This window comes from Rousettus aegyptiacus, unplaced genomic scaffold (genome assembly GCF_014176215.1).
Source record: "Rousettus aegyptiacus isolate mRouAeg1 unplaced genomic scaffold, mRouAeg1.p scaffold_m13_p_15, whole genome shotgun sequence".
Taxonomy (NCBI): Eukaryota; Metazoa; Chordata; class Mammalia; order Chiroptera; family Pteropodidae; genus Rousettus; species Rousettus aegyptiacus.
In genome coordinates, this window is record NW_023416290.1 from 40,222,931 (window position 1) to 40,245,120 (window position 22,190).

Consider the following 22,190-nt stretch of genomic DNA (forward strand, 5'->3'; position numbering starts at 1 on the left):
TGAAGAAACCAATTTTACTACAACTAATAGAGTAAGATTATTAAAATACAAAGTTATGCAAAAATTCTGTCGATGTAGAATGAGAAGTAAGTCAAATTCCTAACCTCTTTGTCTGTTGTTGCTTTATATAATTATGTAATCCCCTTCCTGGTATTAAATAACATGTTCTGATTTTATTTCCAAATAAAAAGGAATCTCAAACAAACAAACAAACAAACAAAAAAGCGAAAATGTTTACTTCTTTCTAGGAAAAATCGGTACAGTTATCTAAGGGCATACCATTTTCAAATATATATCAAAGTTGTCCATGATTATTTTTATGCCCAGCTAATTGTCACACGTTTAGCAAACAGTCAAGCAGCAAAGCACCTGAATCCGTTTTCGTTTCCTGCACAATAACCTAGTCCACTCGGTCCTCCGGTGACCTGGCAGACACTCGGCACTCCAGGCTGCTGCAGTCATCACTCAGGATCTCTCAGCACATCCCAGGCCTTTGGGCCCAAGTTTTCAGTCAAATATAACGGCCTTAACTGGAGAGACATCTCTTTTTGCTGTGAAGCTCTTTGCCAAATTGAAGCTTATGTGGTAAACACATGCAAAGACACGAGGAAAATTATATTTAAAAAATAACTATAAAACTTCAAATGCATCACTCAGAGGATTTAAGCAAAGGCAATTTCTTAATCATGCTATTCTCTGTGGAGCCAGGCAGTTGTGCTACTGGTTTTCTTTGCGGGTAACCGATACAGTTTAAAAACCATTTAGGCCCAGCTGGCTGCACAAAACGAAACAAACAAAAATATTTAGATCTGATCAACTAAGGAAATTAGTAGTTAACTTTAGCCAATTAACTAAGTTTTATAGTTGAGAAACATAATGGAAATAACATATTTCTAGGCTTTATGAAGAGAATACACACTAAAAGAAATTCTTTTAGACATTTGAAATTGGAAAAAATTGGCTCCTCAGAGTTAATATTCCTTTTCCCAGAAGCCACATCGCCGGGACTCACCTGCTGCCAGCTGCGTAACTCCTCGCTGCACATGGGTTTCTACCGCCCAAGAACCGCGAAAAACCAGAACCGTGTTCTGGAACTAACTACCAAGCTGGTAAAGTCTTCTGAGGGGCGATTTGCTTTGTGCTCCTTGTCACCGTGTTCCCTCAATCTCCACGGGATCTGTCTTTTGATTATTTAATCTGAATTTCAGACTGCGCGCATCTGCTACCTTTTTGGCTTTTGGTTTTCCGTGCCCGTCTCACCTGCCTTGATGTTTCTGCCATTCTTATACACCCTTCTGACTCAGACACCCGACACCCTGTCCACCTGGAGGCCCTTGTGGCTTCTCTAATCCAATCACCTTTCCTATTGCAGTCATGTGGAAGTTACGCCTGATTCTAAGAGGCATTGGGTTCAGAATTCCGTGGCTGAAGAATCACGTATTGAGAAAGATTAGTTAACCAGTCTTACCCTAGACCTCCATCTCCCATGTTTAATGTGGGAGTTTTTCTATCTTTCAAGTTAGTTTTGAAATGAGATAACACATGAAAAGCACCCGGTGCCTATACATGTATAGCACCTCTCATTTAGCAAGAACCGAAGAACTGAAGCTATTTTTTTTTTCTATTTTGTTTGTCCTACGGTGCTTTGACATTTATGTAATTTTATTTTGTTTAAAGCCTACAGTACTTGGTCTTGCGAGGTGGTCTCCCATCCAGGTACTAACCAGGCCGGACCCTGCTTAGCTTCCAAGATCAGATGGGATTGGGCATATCCAAGGTGGCATGGCCATAGACCATTCATGTAATTTTTTAAAATAAATTTATTTACTTCATGTAATATTTCATCTACTTTTCCTAAAATAAATATAGCATTAAATAATTTTTTTAAATCTCTAGCGTAAGAATTATAGAGTCTCTTTATTTGAAAGCCTCGTTGCCTAGCACCAGGCCGGGCATGGTAGTAGGTATACAATAAATAATTACTGAAGTGAATAACAGTGAATGGGGGGGTTGGAAGGGCGTGGATGGCAGTTGCCAGGCTGCCTGGTACATGTTATTCCTGACAGAATGTCTTCCATGAATTAATGATTCAGAGCACCAGGTGGTCAGCCACAAGCTTCCTAAAAAAGGAAACAAGCGTGAGGAGAGGAGGATTTTATCACGAGAGCTTTAAGTTTCATCACAACGAATGCAAAACCCTCGGCTTTCACTTCCAAGAGTAGGCAGCTGGTGTCACAGCTTCTCTCCGACTGTGGGGAAGGATGGTTGCGAGGCAGGACTGGCCGGACTCCGTCTCACTCCCACGTGGCTTCCAGGTCCTAATGATCTTGAAGACTCATTTATGTTTAGATTAACCCTACCAGGTAAGATATGTGTATTTTAAAAGTTCTGTCTTCAGTTTTTTTAAAAAAATTAAAGTAGATCGAAAACTGAATTATTTTAAAACTCTCTAGGAATCAAATTTGGCAAGAAAACAGCAACTTGGAAGACAATTCTTTCTAGTATTGAGACTCCCCTCAATTTTATAGCTGAACCCTTTGGAGTCTTCAGGGTCATACAAGGGCAGAGAGACCAGTTTGGTTTAAAACTTTGGGGAACTTAATTGAACTCATGACTGCCCTGAAAATAAGAACAAAGCCATGGATCTCTCAAGCCTAACTCTAAAGAATATATTTTCTGATCAAGGCTTATTTAAACATGCACACACACACACACACACACACACACACACACACACTCGTTTATCATTGAAATATTGAATACTCATTTAACATATAAGCATCCCCTCTCCTCATCATAGCAACTCATAGCCCAAAAGATGCAAATAAAAAGACTGCCAGAGCAACCTTTGTTTCCAGTTTAACTAATTTGACTTTGTAGATCTCGTCTTAGTTTTTGAAGAGCTCTTGGTATCTTACAATGTTGAGCATCTGTTCATATACATGAACATGTTTTCGGATAGATAGTACTCTATGTGACATCTCAGCTATATCTTCTCCTATGTCTATCAGAAGTAGATCACACAACTGTAAAGATTACGCAAATCCTACACATTAACCTAATAAAAGTAGAAGATGAAATGCTATTATGTTATATGACTATAGAATGTACAAATTATCACTAGTTAGTCCTATTTAATAGTTCAGAAATTATAGGATGGAGTGCAAAGTAGGTAAAACTCACTGACATAAATATAAATCCAGACCCCTACCATCTAAGTGAAAGGTTCGAATTATTCTCTAATTTAATCATCCACCCGATGGGCAGTACTCCTGTAGCTAGGTCAGGACTTCTGCAAGTTCCTTTGTATAATTCTGTTCGGAAACGACCCTGTGGTGGCATATCTTGGGGAATGCTCTTAATGGAATGTCGAGACTGAGTTGACTCTAGTCTAAAACTTTCGTACTTGTGTTTCCTGAGTAGTATTGTTACTACAAGTCTATTTGAAATACTGATACTTTTAACTTAAAAATAATGACACAGGTAATATCAAGTTACAATCAAAACCAATTCAGAACAAAGAATAACTCTGGTGAGGCTATAGAGCAACTGAAACTCTCAAACATTAATGGCGGGAGTAAAAAATGGTACAGCCACTTGAAAACAGTTTGGTAAATTTAGCTAAATATGTACTTGCCACACAAAGAGAAATTGCAGTCCTGTCTATTGACTCAGGAGAAATAAAAACATACCGTATTTTCATGTAAAGGTTTGTAGTCCAATGATTACAGCAACATTACTCATAATAGTAAAGTAGGCCAGATAGAACTTGGTAAAGAATTGTGTTGTTTATAAATTATACATCAATAAAACTTATTTCAAAAACATATGTAGTGATTTTCAAGAAAAGGCATGGGTTCCAAAAGTTCCATTTGCTGTAACTCTATAGGCAAAGTCTGATTTTGTCATTATGTAGCTTAGAGGGCATCGCTCTAGAAGTTCTTCCCAAAATCTATGTCTAAATTCAGAATCTCTAACTGAAATTACTAATGAACATAGTGAAGGTAATAAGTATCTATAGATACTTAGTAGAAATAGGATAGAGATAAGGAGAAAGTATACCAAATCAATGCTCTTAATACTTTTCCATTAGGTTTCTGGAAAAATTTTTGAAATTCTTCCTGTGATTTTTTTTTGTATATTAGTTGTTACTGAAGGCATTTGTAATACTTATGAGACTATGTTGCATCAGAGAATCTGGAAAAAAATTTTTAAAAGATTTTCTTATTAGACATGATTTATTTTTAAATGAATAAAAAGATTGAATGTTATTAGGTTTTTTCATTTTAATTTTTAAAAATACAAATCATTATAAAATATAACTCAGATCTTGGTATAAAATCCTTCAAATTATTTGACTAAAAATGTAATTACAATTTGGCCATATACATTTAAGAGGGTATAATATCAATCTATAAGGTTAGGGTTTAGGATATATACATTTACTCTTTGTTACTCAATTTATCTCTATACCAACTCCTCGTTCTCATAAAGTAGTAGGATTTCTCTTCATCTCTTCTTCCTCCCCATTGCCAAAAGTCATTTCATGCCCTCCTTGAGACTTCAGGCTTTTAAAAACCAAAGCTATCAATCTATCTTTCCTCTGTTTTCAGTTGCAAGCATGTTGCTTCTGTGGGTGCTATGGCCAAGTTGCTATAATGAGGTGTGCGGCAGGCATACAGGGAGAGCAAATAAATTAATTATGAATAAAATAGTCCATCTATCTTTCAAAAATATTATCCTGCTACAATGTAAAAAGCAGTAAAACTTTGCATGCTCTTTATATTTTAGTCATTTCACTTTTGGAAAGTGCTTTTCAAGAATTAGTTGTGAGTGGGGAATATAGCTTACCTGAAGCCTGTCCATTGAAGATTATCTTGATGATGAAATTGTTAGCAATCTAAATGTCCAACAAAGGATAATTAGTTAAATAACTACAGTACAATCTCTTAATGGGACATTGTTCAATCATTAAAAAAAATAATGTAAAAATATTATAGGACATGGAATGTTATTCAGAATATACTGTTAAATTGAAAAATCAAGTTATACATGATTGTATATTGTAAAAATATATACATATTAAATCAAGGTCTGGAATATATATATTATATATATGTATGTATATTGAGAAAGAGAGAGAGAGATCTCCAGTTAAGATCTCTCTCCTAAACTCCAGTCTATATATTCAGTTGTCTACTAGACACTTCTAATATGAGATCTCACAGCACCTCAAAATCAACATGTCCAAAACTAAGTACATCTTGTTTCCTTCCAAACTTCTTCCTTTTGTTGGGCTCCTTATCTTAACTAATGGCACTACTGTGCACTCAGGTATTCAAGCCAGACATCTGGGTGTCCTTGAGTCCTCCATCTGTCTCCATATTCACGTCAACAAATTTTTATTCAACAGCTGCTGTATGCCAGAAACTTGCCAGGCCCCAGGTACTCCATATGGATGAAAAATATAAATGATACCCTTATTCATGGTGTTTCTTGTCTAGTGGGAAAAGACATTATGTCATTATGAATGAATAAAATGGTTACATATTTCAACAGTTCTATGAAGGAATAAAATAGCTGCTCTGACACAATCGGTGGTCCTCTCTGCAAAGGTGACAATCAGCTTAGATCAGAAGTTTTCAGCCATAGGAAAGACTGTGACATGGAGAAATTGTTGGTAGGAGAAACACATTACAGAATGAAACTGAGTTTACCTTCCAAAAATTTCCTGAATCTGTCTTCTCTCCATCCTTACAGCCTAGATTACTTTTTAGACCATCGTCATCTCTTGCCTGAATTATTCAAATATCACTAAAGTGGCCTCCCTGTCTGGATTTCTCCCATCCCACCCACCCTCCGCACTGTAGCCAAAATGATTCTTTTGTTGAAACAAATTAGATCATGTCATTCCCATTCTTAAAATCCTTCAGGAGTGCACTTTTACTCTTAGAACTAAGACCAAACCACACCCTGCGTTTGCAAGACTGCAAGGTCTCGCTCCATCATTCTTCACCAGCCTGGCCCTTTCCCACTAACCACCCTGCATTCTATACTTCAGCAATATCAAACTTCTTTTCTGTATTCACATGTACTGTTCTCTTTCATCTTAGAGCCTTTGCTAATGCTATACCCTCTGCCTGAACCACTCCTCTGTCCATCCGACCCCATTTTATCTGATTAAAGCTTTAACATCACCTATGGTATTCATTGCAGAAGCCTTCCCTGAGTAGGTGTCCTTTTTAGGTGGTTCGTAGTATACTTCTCTTTGCTTCTTACCCACTACTCAGTGTTATAATCTCCTGTTTGTCATCTAAATTTCTGGACTATAAATTCCACAATGTAGGACTTTCTTTTCCCTGCTATAACCTGAGGATCTAGAATAGGTCCTAAGATAGAGTGCTCATTAAAGACATATAAATTACCGAATATATGAATGAACAAATGACAAAAAATGTTTGATTGGATGATGAAAATATGAACAGTTTTTTCTTCTTTTTGAAATTTTTCATATTCTAACTTTTTTTTACAAAGAACTTGTACTAAGTTCTACTAAGAGAAGAATATATGCTTTAGATAGCCCATCAATTACTAATGTGGAGATGACTAAGACTTCCCAGACTATCCCAAAACTTTAGGCCGGGCTGAGTCTAGGAGCAGGCTCAAAAATTCAAGGTCTTGAGAATGGGCAGTATTTGATGCCGCACCTCTGTGAGTGCCGAAATGGACGAGGCTGGGATGAGTGAGAGAGTGCAAAACGGGGGGCGGTGGCCGTTAGGGAGGGACCTGATGCAAAGCCAAGGCAGGCCACCCAGCTGAGTCAGTCTGCCACAGGGACTGGGCGGATTCACGACATCCAGTTGTTAGACCAACAGAATCCTAGAAACCCGTGGAAAGGAATGTGATGCGAAGGGGTAAGTGGGAGAAGAAACCTTGAAAACATTCCGAGGCAAAGAAAAGATCACGGCAATTCTGTTTGTATGAGGAATTTACATTCTCACCATAGATGGATACCGGGGGGGAGCTTTTACTGCTATGGACAACAGGAGGATCAGTTTATGGCTCAAAGACCACTAGAGTGGCCGTCGCGAGACCAGGATTTAGACCACTTGCTTTTCGTGTGACCCCAAGGAAGAAACTGAGCTTCTGAGCCTTGGTTTCCATTTTTGTAAAACTAGAGAATTAACCTAGCTGATCTCTTCAGGGTTTTTATTTTTCAATTAAAACATTCTATGTTCTCTCATTCTGGGCTGAATGCCCAAGACGTTCAACAAAATAAATGTGTTTTGAAGAGATACAGGCAGGAAGTGATTCACCTGCATTTATTACTGGAGCACGGAGTGAATTTTCTGACTTTCAGATGACACCTTGACACATGCTTGATAGTTTCTGAGTAAACGTGCTTTATATGTGATGAAACGTACTAAATTTAAATTGACTCTAGTTTAATCTAAAAGCCATAGGCATCTGACACATTCACACCCACAGAAAATATTAGAAGGATTTTATTTACTGCTAATGCTTGGTGCTAGAAATACTTGAACGTCAAACACAAGTCATTTATTTTATGATTCATTTCTAACAACTTGGGAAAAATTCATTTAGTAACTCTGTGTCAGTAATATGAAGAAAGGCAAAGTAATATAGAAAATATTGAAATTCTCTTTAGAGCATTAGAGAAAACCACATCTCAAAGAACATTCTGGACATATTCTACATTAGCTCTTTACTACCAAAGTAAATTTGTCTCTACAATAATCTTATTATGACATTTCCTTAGCCCTGTCCTGGTTGGAGACAAGGGACAGGGGTAAAGTCTTGAGTTCTACCTGAAGACCATCTTGCTGAAAGCTTTGCTCTGATGTTGGTGACCTAGAGAAACCTGCCCCAACACCTGGCAATTTGAAATCTGTTTTAACCTGGGTTATAATATTTAAGTCCCCCTTCCTGAAATTTTCCTGATGAATATTCCTACCCTGGATGTTCTTTCTTGACTATAATTTTCAGGATCCCGAAAATCACATAGAGAAAGTATGCAGATTACTACTTTCAGTGGTGATAGTTTATGGTAGGAATTCTTCCCATAGGGTGGCGGGGACAGTAATGTTACATTGCACCCAGGGCAGTGCAAGAGTTAGATGTACAACAGCCATCGTGAGCACCAGAACAATAACTAAGCATTGTTCAGGAAAACAACTACTCTTTTTCCTGCTCTCCCTTCTTTTTCTACTAACTTTATGCCAACAAGAAGATATGAAGTGATTTTACCAGGTTGTTACCCCCTAACTTGAGTCTCAGAGACACCTGACCTCTCTTGTGTTCAGACATGAAGATAGTTGCAGATAATATACCAAAATCTGGCCAAATCAGTTAGACCCTGAATAGTAAGATTGATTTCATTTGATCCACAAGCATGGTTATATCGTATGAACAGAAGAGAATTGGAGATCTCGTACTTCAAAATGGGGTGATGTGAATAAGCAGGCATTTGGGGGCTTTATGAACTTACTGTCTTATTGGATTGTAGATGAAAAGAAAGTAAGCAAAGTCCCATGAAGCCACTATGTATTTCTGCACGCTCATCTATCTGCTATACGGAGCCACTTGTTGCAGATGTAGGTCCTCAGGGGGTGTGAAAATCTTGCATGCTGACTCTACTCTGATATATTTAGAAAGGCTATCTCTAACATCAGGTCAATTACATCTGTTCTGCAAAGTGGTCTCACTAAGCATAAGCAATCGTGAAATTACACCCATATGTTTTAGAGTATGACTGACGCTGTAAGAAATTATGGGAAATTGGCATAATGCCACTTAAATCTAAACTATAAGCAAAAAGAGTGCATTTCACTCTTCGCCAGTGAAGTATAGAAGTCTTTAAACCAGGGGCATAACCAAGCCTTCCTAAATTCACTCTCTGAAAACTGAAATGCCAGCTCCACAAACTTGAGCCTGGCCGCCCACTAAAATAGCCCATTTCAACAGTAAATCTATCATGTGGGTTGAGGTGGAAGTGTTGGAGAAATAGTGAGAGAAGATTTTTTAATGATCTGTGTATCATCTTCTATTTATAGTTATTTATATTGTTTATATAAGGTCTTCAAATTTATTTTTGTCTTGTAATCTGTAGTGTATTTACTAAGATTTTTTTTGTACTTTTTTTCTACTTTCTGTTAGATTTGTTAAAGATTGTTTTTCTTCTCTTTTCCTTAAAACCACCTGGGAAATTATCCATGTTATTTCTATTATTTTAGTGGTGATCCTTGAATTTTTAACATATAAATGTCACTTAATTGTGGCTTAATTTTGTCTATAGTTCTACTCTCCTTCTTAAAATGCTATAAATAGGATCATCCTTCTCTGTCTTAAAAAAATTGTCTATTATCTTGTATTAAAATTTAAAAACATTACTTATTTTTATGCTATTAAGGTTTACTCATATCTTGTTCCATTTCTGCATCCAAACACCTTCATTCTTGGTTCATTCCTTCCTCCTGAAATATATATTATTTAGAATTTCTTTCAGTAAGTGTGAGTGCTAAAACCTCTCAATCATAGTATATCTGGAAATACCTTTAGTTTACACTCTTTCTTGAATAATAGTTCGGCATCCCATAGCACTCCACATTAATAACTATTATGGTTCAGCAGTTTAAAAATATTCCATTATCTTCACACCTCCACGGTGCTGGTGAAAAATCTGTTGCGAGGTCAAATCATCATTCTTTATAGATACTCTTTTGCTCTAGCTCCTTTGATTATATCCTTTCTGCACACTACATTGTGTCTACATCTAGGTACAGCTTTATTTTTATATCTAGGGAGACAGGAAGTCTGTCTGAATAAAATATAATTGGGGATTAATTTCCTTCGATTCACAAAGGCTGCACTGGAATTCTTCTCACCGATTTCACTAGGTCTGTGTTGAACCTCTTCCATTTATCTCTTTCCACTGTGGGGTCTGAACTACAGCGAGGGTAATCATTTAAAATGCAAATCTGATTATTCGTTTTTCTGCTTAAACTTCTAAAGATTTTCCTGCGTTCCTAGAATAAAAACCGAAATCCTAAACAGGATCTAAACGGCCCTACGTGACCTTTTGATTCTGGACTTTTCCTCCTTTGCTCTGCCACGCTGGCCCTTTTAGTTCTCCCCCGCTTTGCCCAGTGAACTTCCAGTCATTTCTGGAATCTCGTTTTAACATTACTCTCAAATCGAACCCTGACTAATTAATTATTATTATTAATTATTTTATAAATGATACATAAGTCTTATTGAGTAATTGGCTAAATTAATTCTCTGACTCCTTGGGATGACTATATCAGATCTTTCTAAGACATGCCTTCATAACTGCCTGCAGTGTGTTTCAAAGGGTAACAGGACTGTAAGTATGTGACCACAGGATTGTCTATCATGACTATTTGAAGCAGGAATCTCTGTCTCTGTTGCTCACCATCGTTACCATAGCAACAGCATAATTTTGGTTTTTTAGTCATTATTTTAAAAGGCTAATCATAAAGCAATTCTTCTTAAACCACCAGTATGTTCTTTTTAATTTTTCTTGCATGCGTAGAAGGCATCTGTTGCCTGTTAACCTAAGAAAATTGCATATTAACAATTAGCAGACCTGATATATCATTTCTACCAACCTTTAAGCCATGCTAAATTTGCAATCTGTATTACATGAAACCACATTTTTAATGTAGCTAATCATCGTTTGTCATCCCCAAAATAGGTGAAGGTCAACAATATGATATGTTGTTTTGGACAATGATTTCCAAAGGAGACCACTGATACCTTTTTTTTTTTTTTACATATATAATTCACTGGTGTTTAACTTTGTTTTTGCCAAGAACGTGTAATTAAAAATTAACTATACACATATACATAAAAGTAAATGGGATTCAGAAAATTAAAAAAAAAAAAAACTACTGTAGGGATCATAAGCTCAGCTAAGCAGAAAGCTACCATCTGGAGAGACGATTTTCACACTCTGATGATTGAAGTGGCCTTATATTACCAAGTGTGACAATTTTCTTTGAAGGAGCTTTTTATTAAAGATATAATTGTACTGATATAATCCAAGGGAAATACAGTCTGACAGATGGAAGAAGAATGGAAGGTAGTTTAAGATAACCCTTACAAAATAAAGTGTAACTGGCCAAAGTTTAATAGTCCTTATTTAAATGATGATATATTTCCCTTAATTTACACTACCAAAATTATAATTTGAGATTGGTAGCTCACTTATTTTTTAAAAAAAGGAATAAAAATCTTCAGTCTCCCACTGAACAAATGTTAGTGATTCCCTACCCCCACCTCCATCCCTGCCCAAGGCTGCACACATAGAAAGTAAAATCGCTTTCTTTGTTTCTTCTTATTGTATTTTAATGGGCATTGCTGGTGGCATAACCAACAACTTGGGCCAGCACAGCAAAGATCCCACAGCAATTATAATAGAGCTACTGTGTCAGGTTTGTCCACGGTAACAACTTCAAGGGATAGATGTGTTCTGAGTGTAAGATATATATCCTAAGTATACATATGCTATATCTACATATAACATGTAAATATGTATGCATACACATACATATACATATATAATATATACATATGTATATATACACGTGTGTATGCGATAAGTACACTTTATATATACTGTATGTATATGTGAACATATACATATATATGACACTTGCCTCAAAGTATCTGATTTTTATAACATATTTCTTTGTGTCGGGATTTGGATTCAGCTGCTGTATCAGAAACACAGGATAACAGTGGTGTCACATGACAGAAGTATATTTTCCCTTGTGTTAAAGAAGTCCAGAGGTAAGTGGTCTGGGCTGACATGCGGCTCCACAGTTACCAGGGCCCATATTTCATCTATCTTTCTGCCCTGGCAATTTTAGCACGTGTTTCCATTTTCAATTATCCTTATTGACCTATATTTCTGCTTGAGCTCCAGCCACCCCATCTGAGCTCCATAAGCAGGAGAAAGAGGGAGGAGCTTTCTGTAAGCACCCCCTGGCATGATTTTCATTTAATTCTCATTTATGCAAGGGGGCTAGAAAATGATGTTTATCAGCAAGACACTTCTCCCCATTCTAATTTCTAACTCTTAATACTTTTATGCCATTGATGTGAATGAAGGGATATGAGTCATGTAATTGCTTTATTGATATCTTATTTATAAATTTCGCATACAGTCCAGGACCACCTTTGAAATATGGTACCTTTTGTCTCATGGTGTCTTCGCCAAATTTTCATTTCAAACTAAATAAATATTAGCTATTATCATTGCCCAAGGAAAAGGAACATGAATGATAGCATTGGGGTAGTGATCAAAGGAAATTTTCATCTATCTGTTATATTTTTTAGAGGCACAATTAAGTAATACATAGTGTATAAAATAAAAAATGTTTCTAAAATAATCCTTTCTACATGGATAATAAGTTTTCCCCATGTTATTTATTATGTAGGTCCTCCTTTTCCCAGTCTATGATGCTTTCTGCATGTATCAGATTTCCACAGATGTTGGTCTCTAGTACAGCACTTTGGTTTTTGTTTATTTCTGTGCCGCTATTGCACTCTCCTAGTTATTAGAGCCTAATAAAAACTCAGTTTCTAACAGAAAAAAATCCCTCTCCGCTTAGCCCTTTTCCTCCAGAGGAACTAGGCTTTTCTTGGATTTTTGTTCTTTATAAAAATTTTAGAATCGGCATGTCAGAATCATAACCAGTAATTTGAAGGCCATTCCTTCCTCTCAACCTTCAACGTTTAGACAAAGAGAAGGATGTTTGCCATGCTTAAACATGCGGATCCAACTTGTTCTCTCTCTTGAGATGACTGTCTCCCTTATTCCCAGATAATCGACTGTGGTATTAGCCAATCACAAACTTTCTTGAGGAGCACACCGAGCAATAGGTTTCTCTCTAATTTATAACAGAGATTAGTATTAAGTAGCATACATGTAAGAGTCTCATGTCTTAATGCACTATAGATACGCAAATAAGATAAAGGCAAGAGAAGGTCTCATGTAGTTTTATTCCCCTTGTTCCTATATAAAACATGAATTACCATGTGGATGTAGAATGGCCTGTATCTTACTATACCACGCTCTTTTAGTGACATTTTAGCAAACCCGTATTTTCACAGATGAAAAAACCATTGTAACATGGCAAGTGACCAACAAAGCCCCTAATGCATTTTTTAAAGAATTTTGCAATAGTTCTTGACACATTTTATCTCTTGATTTTCTCATTTAAATTCTGATCATATTTCAGGTCCATATATTTGCATAATATTCACTATTGAGAATACTGCAATAAATAAAATTAAAAGATCTATGAATAATATTTTAATTATCTTATTCTCTGTGTAGCATTACCAATCTTTCCTGCTTTCCCCAGGTGAAGTTGATGCTACTTCCATTTTTGTCATCATCTTTTTTTCAAATTTACCTCTCCTCTAGCATATTTGTCTTAACTAATTACGTATTTCTATCCTTCGATGATTATTTTATTCATCGCCTCTGTGATGCTTCCTTATTTCTTCTCCCATTGAGCTTCGGACATTAAAATTCTTCATTGTGCTATACTTTTTTCCAAATCTTTTTCTACAGCTAGTTGTATTCATCTGTAAATATAATCACTTCTTTTTGTATCCCCAGTTTCTGGCCTAATGCAAGGAACAATGGAATCTATAAATAAGGGTTAAGTAAATGAATTCTCTCATCTCCATAGAGAAGACTCTAAAACCATAACTACAATATTTTAAGTAGTATTTAGATATTTCTTTATAGATGTCGTTTTATGTCCAAATATCTAATATTTTGAAAAATAAAATCGTCATCTTTTTTCATCATTGCCCCTTCTTGACTTCTTACAATGTAAAGCCATCATCGTTTTGCGTCAATTCTAACCCATCGACTCTGTTTTCTCTCATCCTATATTTTGTCAGTTATCAAGTTCTGTCGATGAGATTTTTTCCTAATGTCTCACGGTAATCCTTTCCTTTTCTCAAATTAACAGCCAAATTGAAGTATGCACATTCTCATGGCTAGCCTATTATTATAGACAGTAAACATGATGATAACTCATCGACACACAAAGGATACTTACGAACGGGTGATCATACGTCCATGTGCGAGCAGTAAACTATATGCCCACTATATTTTTGAAGAGCGTGGAAAGTTGCATGAAGGTGTACGTGTAGAGATCCACAGGCTTCAGTTGTTACATGTTTCAGCTGCCACATCTGTCAGGAGCTGTAGAACTGAAACAGGTTGGATTCACTGGTGATGTTTTTACCACCAGCTGGTCTTACAAGAAATTATAAAAGTTTATTGACAGAGACATCATTAGTAGAACTGGATGTTGTAGTAGTCCTTCTGACCTCATTTACTTACCCATTTACTATTTTTAAGAGCCTCCCTTCTCCTTTCCAGGCCTCCTGAGCTACCACTTTTCTAATACGCCTCCCTTCAGTTCTATCTTGGAGTATAGTCCAAAGCTCAGGGCTTCCAACTTTTCCACTGAACCCCATCCGCTTAGGTTAGTGATCTTGTTCAGTAATAACTGGTCAGATTCACTCATCCATTCATTTGTATAAATATCTAATAAGCGCCTACTATTTCAGGATTGTTTTAATCCTGGAAGGCACAGAAAATAAAAACTGGACCTTGCGAAGATAAAGCCGGCTACTCACTACTCCCCTCGCCCACCTCACCCCCCGACCCATCAATATGGCAGATTCTTAGAAAGGATGATGAGGAGACTTGGGTTCAGACCTTAGCTCTATCATTATCAGTATGTGAGATGATACAACTACTTAAACTCTCTGTGTGCAGTCACATCATCTATAATAATAATAGTATTTTCCTCAAAAAATACCTCAAAGTCTTAAAATAATCTTGATACTATTAAGCATTTCATAAATATTGGCTGTTAAGATGAGGCCCTAAATTCTGTGGGCATTTCAGGTCTTGAGACTCTTCAGGATAGAGATGTGGAAGTCACACTGATGTGTGTTGTGCCAGTTACAAATTCTCTGCCCATGTATCATGTAAAGTTGATTGATATTGATTATTTGATTGATTGGTTGTTGGCTTTGGGTTAGTGAGTTGGTTTTAGTTATTAATCAATATAGAAGTTAAACACAATTGACCCTTGAAGTCTGGCAGAACTGAGCTCATCTTTCTTTGCCATTTATATGCCACATAATCTTGTAAAACATAAGGTTAATGATTTTATGACTATTTATTCATTTAATCAATGTTTGCAGGGTACTTACTGCATGTCAGACACTATTCTAGGCCCTGGGATTACAGCAGCAAACAAGAGATGCAATGTTGGCACTCGTGCCATCTACAGTTGGTGGGAAGGGGAAGAGAAAAAAAATGTAGATAAATAAAATAAAAGAGATTATTTTAGCCACCTTCAGGGTGATTGATCATGGAGATTTGTAAATGCTCCAAGAACAGAAGTAGCCAGGATAAGAGGAGCTTATAGTGTAATGTGAGAACTAAGCATACAAATAGACATTTGTCATATTACACAGAAAAATAATGACAACAGTGAGCAGAATTACCGCGGGGACTGGGAGGAAGTGGCACCCTAAGAGTGGTAGATTCTGGACCACAGGCAGGAATAAGAGGCAGTGGTTGGCTACAGGGAGGAACAGCAGCAAGTTTCCTGAGACCAGCTTTATCATCTGAGGCAGGGTCCCCAACCCCCAGGCCACAGACCGAGCACCAGTCCATGGCCTGTTAGGAACCGAACTGTACAGCAGGAGGTGAGCGGCGGGGGAGCCAGCAAAGCTTCATCTGTGTTTGCAGCCGCTCCCCAGCACTAGCATCACCACCTCAGCTCTACCTCAGATCATCAAGCATTAGATTTTCATAGGAGCACTGGTCCCTGGTGCCAAAAAGGTTGGGGACCGCTGATCTAAGGTCATCCTTTCTTTCATTTAGTCCAAATACTGCAGCTTGAATTATTTTCCAAGTCAGCTTTTTTTCATCACTTTAGACCTCTCCTAAAATGTTTTATTTTAGTAGATCTCTCTTTCCCAAATGCCCAAGGCAATATTTTTCTAGATGTTCTTTTCAACCTTTCAGAAATGGTTATTAGGTTTTCAGAGCCTGACCCAAACAAGTTAGGAAATACTAAACTGCTTCAAAAATTCTTTTTAGTGCTATAGTCCCATCAGGATAAATCTTTTTTTTTTTTTCAGGCATGCTGTCTCCTTTTGCAAGTCTTTCTCTGGACCGCCTCCATTTCCTGATGTCAAGTTCACCCTCGGGAAATTCTACCTGGTGGTGAACTATAGCAATTCCCGACCTAAACACTTTTGGCAAAAGTCTACATTCCTAGCAACTGACCGACCACTCTGACCTCCAAGCTGGACAATGCAGAGCCGCCTCAAAGAGCTCTTCCAGGAGCCCTGGTGGATGTAAACAAAGTGAGGCCACTGAAAGGGGTGCCCTGCGAATGCTCAGACTCATATCTGGAATTTTAAAAACGGCTCCATTAAATTTTATTCAGTTTCTAGGCACCTGTGAAAGTCTAAAATGATTTATGGGAAAGTCTTTTTTTTTTTTTTTTAAGCCTAGGGACTATATGTGGACAAACGTGATGATTTTAAAGACCTTCTTTCCTCTTTAAGATGGGTTGAAGTATAGAATGCCTCTCATATAGAATTGCAGCAATTTGTAATTTGACAATTACCAAACAGTAACAACATATATATATTTATGTATATATATATATATATATTTTTTTTTTTTTTCAGATACAGATGCCAGAAAAACTTCTCTAATTTTGGCCCTCTCATGTTGATTCCAAGGCCTGCAGGAATCTGTGGATGGATTTTTAACTTTTAACTCCACCTGCACCATCAGATGTCAAATCGAGCATTGCAGCCAAAGAGTGAGATAAAATTTAGACTGGAAAATCTCTAGCTGGCTGACAAATTCAGTGATCTGTATTATTGCTTACATTTTCCATGTAACTGCAGGTATCAATATTATGCAGAATGATTCTCGAAGTTGAATTATTATAGACATCTAGGCAGGAAAAGTGATATTAGCTAACTCTTATTTGATGGAGTTTTTGTGACCATGTGGTCATGACACTGGTGAGTGAAACAAGTGGATTGAAAGCGATCTCTCTGTTGTCTTTTCTCTGCCCTCACTTGCCCTGGGAGACCCACCTGCACTTCTGGCTGGTGACTCCCAAATCTGTGTCATCTATATCACATGACAGCTCTTCCTGCTAGCTCTAGGTCACACCTATAATGCTGCCTTGGGTTCCTGAAATTCATCATGTCCAAAGAGATTAAAGTCATTATTTTTCTTACCAAATCCTACCCACTCTGATCATGTCTTAGATTAATGCTCTGTTATTCAGACAGTTACATTAAACAGAAATCTCTCACCGTTTCCCAGGAATTCTTGAATATGTGAGAATATCCACATTCCAACACTCATATAAATGGACCATTACAGAGGAGTAAGGTTTCAGTAGAGAAGATCTAAAAATCTATTCTAAGAAAGTTCTTTGATTCGGGAACTATTGTCACAATTCTCTGTAGGGTTTTGATAGTTTGTAAAGAGTATGAATAACCCAGTAAGTATAACCTGTCACAGTTGAAAAATCTACTTCAAGCATATTGTTCTTTTTTAGGGGCTCAAGGAAGCAATTTTTTTTTAATTTTTTTTTTTTTTTGCTATTATCTAAATTCCAGATTTATTTCAATTTCACAAGTTTTCCCGTTCACGTCCTCTTTCTGTCCCAGGATCTAGTCCAGGGAGCCATCCTGCACATACTCATCATGTCTCCAATCTCTCTTCGGCTCTGTGGCAGTTTCTCAGCCTTTCCTTATCTTTCACAACCTTGACAGCTTGGGGGAATAATGGTCAGGCATTTGTGCAATGTCCCTAAATTGAGGTTTGTCTGATATTTTCCTCATGATTATAGTGGAGCTTTTGATTTTCAGAAAGAATGCCACAGAGGTGAAGTACCTTCTCATGCGATAAAACGGGATGCGTGTGATCCACACGACATCACTGTCCCTGTTCATCTTCATCCTTTGGTTAAGATGGTGTCGCCAGAATGCTCCACTGGAAAGTCACTATTTTTCCCTTTTCACACCATCAGGAATACATTTTTATCTTCAAAGACTAAGGATTTCTAACGAACTTTTATTTACTCACTTTTCTCTTTTATAAACTCTAAAACGTAGCACCTTCTTCCAGGAAAAAGTAAAAAGCAAACTTATTTGAATTTCTTCCTGGAATCTAACATAATCCAAAGTCACCTTTTCAAAAAATGTTTTTAAAATATTAAACTATAACTCACCCCAATGCTATTTTATTTAAAACATTTACATCAATATCATGACTCATAGCTGTAATGCATTTGAAATACTCTTGTCATTAATTGACTAAGTTTCCTAGAACTTATAAAAGCTCACTTATATGGATGGTTTTTATGACATTAATCAATCAAGAAAGTACTCAGAAATAGCCCCTTTTTATACAGAGAAGCATGTGTAATACATGCGAAGTTTTTGAAAAGTTCTAATAAAAAGAAAATATAGCTGAAATATATATGATGAAATATTATTTACTTCAGTCAGAGGAAAATATTTATATAAAAGCATAATTTCATTTAAACTTATAAATAACCCTCCAAAACTTACTCTTGTCAGTGAAAACAAATATATGCAATAAAACACTATCTCTGACATTTTTTAAAGTTAAGATGTTTGTATCTATTCCCTTCTCTCTAATGGTTTTCTAGCTCAAGGTTTGTTCAACTGAACCGTATCTATGCACTTCACGAACCTCTAAAGCTAAATAGAAAGTTTTCAGTGGCTTATACCTAACAGAAACAAGGGCAAGTAATTGGAACATTAAGTTTGTACTCATAATATTAGACTTTTCCCTGACCTTACATTTTGACAAGATCCTCAGAAAAATATAAAGCCAAATATAAAGTCCTCTTGTATCTGTAGAATACTTGTGTAGTTGCTACAGCAGCAAACTATTGATTTTGAAACCCTGAGTACATGTTAAGAATGCATAGGAGACATCAGTTTATGATGAGGGGGTTTTTATTTCTGGAATTCAGGCATGCCTAGTGACAGACTTCCAAAAGCCTGTTTTCATTCAAAGTTCTGTTAGACATTAAGCAGCACTTTGATGTTCATGAGACAGAGTGTTCATTAAAAAAGGAAGAGGACATCCTTCCAGTTTTTGTGGACAATAGAGCAGTCTCCATTGGATCTGTAGTTCAAGAATGGGGTGTCTGTTGGCACCAAGAAAGTTCCAAGGCATCAGCTGGGGAGACACTGACAATGCCCAGCTGTTCGAGCCTTTGCTGGTAGCTGAGATGGCACCAATAATATTCTGTATTTGCTACTATGGGATAAGTACTAGGTGTTGGCAAGAAGAAGTCTCTGCAGTACATTTGGTAGAGGTCAAAGAAGGTGGATGGACTCAAGTTCATCTGACTGTAAAGCCAATTTTTCTTAATTTCCATGCTATGATACTGCTTAGCTTGCTCAAAAAGGTTGGTATAAACCACTTGGCTCACTGTCAAGAATCTAACATACAGGCCAATACCAGCAATAAAACTGGGAATAAATGTTTTAAGTACAGACATGAAGCGCTTGAGAATCACCCACTGGTATCTCTAACCATAATCTTCAGTTCTTAAATAGTTAAATGGCAAAAGATAAAATAATGCATCTTACAATATGTATTAAGTTGATTGTTTTTTGTTTGTTTGCTCCCCCCCCCCCCACCTGCCTAATAGGACCATTAGTCTTCGAAAATGTTTAGAGCAGTACAAGCAGTGGCCGCTTGGTGTCAGTAGCTACCAACTATTGTTATAAAGGAACCAGATTTTTCAGCCTGGAAACACAAAAAAATATTTTCAAATAACTTGGCTTCTTAATTTTCTCCAACTTTGATGTTTTGACCTCTCAGCATTTTAACACAATTCCAAACAATATGGCACAAGAAGTTCATAGTTAGAACTGTTCGGAGTTTACTAATATTAAAATGATTAATAAATTTCTGCTGCTTATTAATTTAAAAGTTGTGTTGATCTGTTTGTGGAGTCTAGCTGTAACAAGTAACCACTCTAGAGAGGCTTGGACATGTATTCTCCTCTGTAACAGGACAGGGTTGGTTTAGTAGAAAGAGACGGAGCTTTGTAGTCAAGCAACCCTAGCATAAAAGCCAAGACAATTCTAAGCCGTATGATCTCCAATAAATAACTTGAATTTCTGTTTCTTCATTTGAAGAAATGAAGAATAATACCTGCTTTAACAGAATTACTGTATTTGATTAATTGATATAATTAATATGTCTTAAGTGTCCCACCTGTTGTCTGACATAGAGTGGGCCCTTAACAAATTACATCTGATATTATTTTACGGTGAACTAGAGATCATGTAGATATGCCTACCTGAACCTTCTATGATTCAAGTATCTAGAATTTTCCAGGATTTTCTTCAATCTTTGTTGAATTCTATCCAATGAGGAATCAATATGTATCAATATCTGATGCTAATTTCATTGCACTATTATTTCAGTTTCGAAATCATTTTGAAATATTAGGAATAAATTAATTAAATTACCTTTCACATCCTTTTGTAGATAAAATATAATACATTAACATTAGGAATTATTTAGAGAATTTTGGGCCCATATTTTTCTCTCGTATATCATCCAACATACCTATCTGTCTTCTGTAAATTTTACTTTGTCCTCAGCTTTATACCATTTTTATATTTTCATGACCCCGGAAATTGGGATAAATTTCTTAGAATGGGAAAAAAATAAACATTCATTATACTGGAAATTCTGAGGTTGGGGAAATAACAAAATGTATCCAAGTTAGGCTTTCACCCCAGTCACTCCATTCCGATAGACAAAGTATCAGAGGTGGGGCAAAGATGGAACAGTATGTTCCCAAGTAGAGGAAGTTTAGTTTTTGGCACAGTATTCTATTTGGGCCTTTTTTTCACTTTTTTCCCCTAGTAATCCCCATTATAGTGGGGATATAGTCGTTGGAGCTGGGCTTGGAGTTGGACAGACCAAGGCTCACGTTCTTTGCCACTTTCTTGCTGTTATACCAGTTTAAGGTACTAATTCTGAGCCTTAGTACATAATAAGAACACATACTCGTAGTGGTGTAATGAGGAAATGAGAAAATATATGTGAATCTCTCAGTAAGGTGCCTAGCGTTTATTTAGAATTAACTGAATGAATGAATAAACAGATAAACAAATAAACAAACAAACCAAACTTTACCCCAGTTAATGGTCAAATTCATTTTGGGAAACCATCTGATCTTCTGCTCCTAACAAATCATAATGTTTCCTTATCCCGGACCTCCAAATCTTCAATTCTTCAGACTATTGCCTCTGGTGAGGCATGCATGATAGAGCCTAGATTCTCCTTACCTCATTATTTCTCACTAAATGTCCTTCATTGGCCTCAGAAGACCCCACAGAATTCTCCCAGCCTGAATTCCTTCTCCTTTTCTGAAAGTTCAGGTTTATGATTCAATTAACACTTACTGGAAGCCAGGATGAAGAGCTAAATGAAGGTAAAAAATTTTAACATGTGAACTTCTCTGTCTCCCCCTACAACTATCAACAGAGCATTTGGACACTTTCCCCTTAGCTTCATCTCCATCCTCTATTGTCTGAACCAAGAAAGACTAAGGCTCTCCCTACTTATTCTCTGAGGGAAAGCAATCAGAATATAAGAATAGCTATTCTCTCAAAGGCTCTGTGTTAAAAGGGCAAGGGCGGGGCATCGGGTGAGGGGAGGAGGGAGGTAGGTCATACAGTAGAAAAACATAGAGGTGAGAAATACTAATATGGTAGGGATTTGGGGCCACGATGAGAGAAGAGAGAATTCTTCTGGAAGTTAGAGTAAGAAGGCACTTCAGAATTGCAAAGAAGAGGACAAGGATCAATCTTTTAAATTAGTTTTAATGAATTACCAGCTTGGATATCCACAAATGTTTGAAACACATAAATAAATATTGGGCTGTAATTATCTTTAAAATCACAACTTTTAAGCACAATTTTTTTAGCGGGAAGGTCGAGTAGGGAGCTTGTTCAGAATTTGACCTCTACTGCACACAACCCAATTTACTATGGATTAA

General features: G+C 36.7%; 1 long non-coding RNA gene and 1 pseudogene across 1 annotated transcript; one reads left to right on the top strand and one right to left on the bottom strand.

Annotated features, from left to right (window-relative positions):
* Window positions 1-1,675: 1,675 nt before the first annotated feature.
* LOC118612159 lies at window positions 1,676-1,794 on the bottom strand (annotated as a pseudogene).
* A 4,973-nt stretch (window positions 1,795-6,767) lies between these two features.
* LOC118612007 lies at window positions 6,768-20,086 on the top strand. Its single transcript, XR_004954640.1, has 3 exons — window positions 6,768-6,914; window positions 16,234-16,461; window positions 16,792-20,086. It is a non-coding gene; the product is annotated as an uncharacterized LOC118612007 (long non-coding RNA).
* Window positions 20,087-22,190: the final 2,104 nt, after the last annotated feature.